This window comes from Poecilia latipinna, unplaced genomic scaffold, assembly GCF_001443285.1.
Source record: "Poecilia latipinna isolate Pla-1442-1.1 unplaced genomic scaffold, P_latipinna-1.0 Scaffold958, whole genome shotgun sequence".
Taxonomy (NCBI): domain Eukaryota; kingdom Metazoa; phylum Chordata; class Actinopteri; order Cyprinodontiformes; family Poeciliidae; genus Poecilia; species Poecilia latipinna.
This window is the reverse complement of record NW_015113574.1, coordinates 156,294-161,062: the sequence shown is the minus strand read 5'-3', so window position 1 is coordinate 161,062 and position 4,769 is coordinate 156,294.

Below are 4,769 nucleotides of genomic sequence, written 5' to 3'. Positions count from 1 at the left end.
AATTTATTGGTTTTCAGGTCAGTTCTTTTCATCCTAAATATCGACACATTTGTTGTCATTTTTTCGACTAACTTTGAAGAAAGACGTATCTGGAGATTTTTGAAAATCTTTGCAAACCAACTTTGTAAAACGGCTCCAGACTGAGTCAGCTTGAATGTGACAAATCAGTTTCTACCTTTTTCTCCTTGTGACAGATTTTCAGCTGGACTTTAGGTCCGGACTTTGACTGGGCCTTTCCGACATGACCTTTGGTCTAAGCCAGGAATGTCCAAACCTTTTGAAAGCCAAAAAAAGTAACAAAAAAAAAATAAAAAAAAATCAACTTCTAAAACCCTAAGATCTTTTAATGGAAATTCTGTTCCTGCTCAAAAACAACAACAATGCATCAACTATTAATTCAATTAAGCAAACTATTATCAATTAAGCAAAGAAAATACCAGTAGTATAATTTTTTTATAGGAAAAGAATGCGGGAATCATCATAGATACAAAACTTCAGAAAGGTTTTGCGTGATTTCTTTGTTGAAAGAAACTCAGCCACTTTGAAAACTGAAAATCTGAAGATCTTTTTGTAGCAGTAAAACCACGGTTTAGGTCACTCTTTAGCAGTTTTGTCTGTATCTTTATGGTAGAGTTGCTCTTCTTCCACTTCACACCCCTCTGTGCCGGCGTGTTACATGGTACATGAATTAACGATGAGATGAAAAAAAGTTTGTAATCGCAACACGACAAAGTGTGGAAAAGTTGATGATGTAAATATTTATGCGAGGCCCTCAAAACCCGTCTTGTCCTCCTGGACTGCTGAGCCTGGTCAGGGTGCGCTTGATTTGTTTATTCGTTGCACACGGTGAGACTAAACAGAGCCTCGCTGTCGGGCTTAAAGCAATACACGATGCATCCCAAAGGTCAGACGTTACAAGGTCAAAGTGTCGCCAGGCATCAGCGGCTGAATCTGAATAACATGCATGTAGAGAATGCAAATGGAGCCACGTCCTGCCGCTGTCGCGTGCAGAAAACAAACAAATGTGTCACAGAGTCGAGGAGGAAGGGATGAGAGGCTGAAAACCGGCGATTTGAAGGTCATCAGGCACAAGGAGGGTTTGACTAGGGATGGATCTGCTAAAGCACTGAAGCAGAAGTCGTGTTTTTTCACAAACTTTTTTATTTGTTTGCTTGAATAATGATTTTTATTACACATTAGAGGAGACATAAGTCTATATCGCCATTCTTATTGGTTCTGGGATCACAATGGATCAATAAAAAATATGAAACTGGGTTGTATTATGACATGAAGGGGAAGCATTATGCAAAATTTACTTTATTGAGCTCTACAGGACCTGTATCGCTAATATCATTAATATATTGGTATAATTGATCAATGTGTCAAACACAATTAATGGTAGGTAGAAACGACATTAAGCAGAATAAACCAGTTTAAAGGTTAGATTTAAATGAAGACAGGGAGGAGCCTGAAAAAAACTAGTTGTACATTTTTATGAAATAAAAAAAGAGCATAAAAATAATCTTTTGAGAGCAAATCAAAAGCTTCTTTTGAGGGAGAATTGAGAAACTACAATACAAAAATAAAATATGTTTTCAAGAAAAAAAATATCAAGTCTATTACACTAGAGTCAATCCGATACCAATCTGAAACGGACTTGGTATCAGTATACTCGATACAGTTGAAACCAAACATTTACATATATATATATATATATATATATATATATATATATATATATATATATATATATATATATATATATATATATATATATATATATATATATATATATATATATATATATATATATATATATATATATATATATATATATATATGATATATATATCCGATCCAGGCCTTATTAACGTTCCTCCGTTGCTGACCTTCACACGGGCCACCGCTGCCCTGCAACTCAACTCAAGCGAAGCCTTGAAGTAGAGACGGGATCCTGTAGATCATCTAAATTCATGATCCGCCTGTCTCAGAACGCCAGTCCATTCGGAGCCCCCTGGTGTTCCTCTGGCCACTCGTGTCACCGGAGACCCTCGCTTTTAAACCGTGACGCGATACGGGAAGGGGAAATCTATCTGGGATGATGGAAGCAGATTTCTGTGGCAAAACGACAGGTGTCAAATTAGGAGCTCGTCCTTGGTTGTTGACCCCCTCACCGACTCGGGGTTTAGGGCCGCGGAGGACGACGAGAGATTGTCTTAAAAATAAAATATAACAGTCCCTCACTTCTAGTTTTCAGTTATGTCCCGATGCTGGGAATAATTTAAGCCAACTAGATCCCGTGAGGACGACGGTATCATGCTCCACAAAATGAGCTGTTCAGTGTTTCTGCTCATTAAGTGGGATTTTTGCGGTTTGTGTTGGCTTTCTCCCAGACCTGCACATTGGTTAATGGCAGAGAGCTTTAATAAATCATGTGGGTGTCAGCACCGCTGAGTAAATGTGCTGTTTAAAGACGTAATTCTGTTGCAGTCCCGCAAGCGCCGGAGTTTACGAGCGTGAAAACAATGAATTTTGCTTTTACAAAAGCAGATAAAGGTCAAAGTTCACACACATGAGCCAATCGGGTGCCATTTGGGAAATCACATAGTAAAATATTAACAGCAATTATCTTTTTTTTTTTTTGCCTGTTACAGAAAAAAAAAAGTTTTTTATTTTTCACAGTCACATTTTCACCATGTTATTTATACATTTATAAATATCAGAGTTCCAAACCAAATAATCTGCAGGAAACGTGGAGAGCTGTCAGCTGAAACAACGAGGAGGATTCAAGGAGGTGGTACAGGACGCGGCTCAAGGAGGGTTTTAGCGGGTAAAACAGATGGAGATGTCAAAGGTCAAACATAAAACATACAGAAAGCAGAAAACACACATCAAGATGAAGAGATGACCTCTGGAGCTAAAGTAAACTGAAATCAGATTCAGTGAAGTCAATTTTAACCAGCAAACTCGGCTTTGCTGCAGTAAAGAAAAGCTGATAGATGATAACTGTGGTTTATTCCTGAATCCAAATTAACCAAATGGATTATTCTGGAATTTTAGCTACATGCAAATACAGGAATACTTAAAAAAAAAATGATGCATCCAGCAACAAAACCAGCTGGGATGTTGAATTGGCGGAAGATGAAACCAAAGGAGATGAGATAAATAATAATGAAAAAAGAAGCGGGCCCAGGATTGAGCCCTGAGGAACTCCAGAAGTGACAGGAGAGGAGCTCATCTGAATGAACTGAATGTGGACAGAGAGATATGAATGGAGCCGGGAGAGGGGAGTATCTGAGGTGTGCAGGAGATCAGGTCAAAGGTCAGGAGAGTGGACCGGAGTCAGCAGCCAAGAAGAGATTATTTATTTATTTATTTTTTAAATTAGGGCTTGAGACAAATCTCTTAAACCCGCAGTCTGTTTATAAACCAGTTTCAGGACTGCGCGCTGGCAGATGCTAAAACACCATATTGGAATGCGTCTCCATTATCCGAAGTGATTACTTCAGGAAACAGAGGTCAGCTCAGACCGGATCTGAACGACCTGCTGGACAAACCAACAGGCGACCAGGCGGCTGTCTGTAGACGCCCGGATATGGAGCCATAAGGAGTAATAAGCTGCATACGAGGACGGGGTGAGGGGGATGTGGGAGGGTCTCCTTGTTCTTCTGCAAAACCCTGATTTCCATTCTGTCACACCCGAACAGCACTAGGTTATTATAGATTAGGACATTAATCTGAGTCATTTCAAATCTGCCAGAATCCTATTAAGAGCTGGCATTTGAATATGTTACAATACACAACAGGAGTGAGTACACCCTTGAGGAATATCACCTAAATGTCAGATCAGTTCTGCAGAGCAGCAATATTCCCGAGCTGAACTGTGGCTTATTAAAGTGACGTGGTTAAAACAATGGGAGCGTGTGTGCCAGCATACGGAGCTGAAGAAGGAAATCTAAGAAAGTTTCATAAGAGTCATATGTTTTAGTCATAGTCTGGTTTGATTAGGAAGGGAAATTATAAATAGTTTGAAAGTTTTCTTACAACAACAACAACAAAAAATCTGGGAACGTAAGTGCTATTTTATAGCACAATCAAAACTATGTCACCTTCAGTTGTTACAGAAATGCTGCATATATTAAATATCAGTTAATGGACTGATAACTTCATAATTTAATGCTTTGAATTGGGTCTCTGTCTCTTTAAGAAACTCCTGCTCTTTCTGAAACTCTGCCTTCGGGATGCCATCACAACATGGCTCGTCATTTAACGTTTTTAGGAAGTAGCTCCTATAACGAGCTCAGCAGATGCTCAGTTCCACCAGGTGTTTGCTAATTGCTGCTGGCTAGTCTGAAGGAGCTGAGTGGGGGAGTCGCCAGCTTGGAAACCGGCGCTCGGAGGAGGAGAATCGTCCTTGAAGGCGGTGCTAGGTCCACCCAGGTGTTTTGCTGAATGGTTGCCACGGGAGATTGAAGGATTTCTGAAACTTGCATGAAAGAGTCGAGGCAACATTCTAGGTGTGTTTTTGATGAGACAACAAAGCTCAAAAAACGTCAATTGTGCACGACTCTGCCCCTTTAAAATCGGCAAGCATTCAAAAGGCGAAAGACGAAAAACCAAAAGAGTCCAGGTGGATTTTTAAACTGGGAATTGAGGCCGTGTGCCGCACAGAGGAAATCAGAACCAGATTTTTAAAAAGCTGCACAGCCGTGATTCATCAGAGGCATTTTAGGCTTTTTTTCCTCTCGAAACCTTTGTGTTATTGTTCC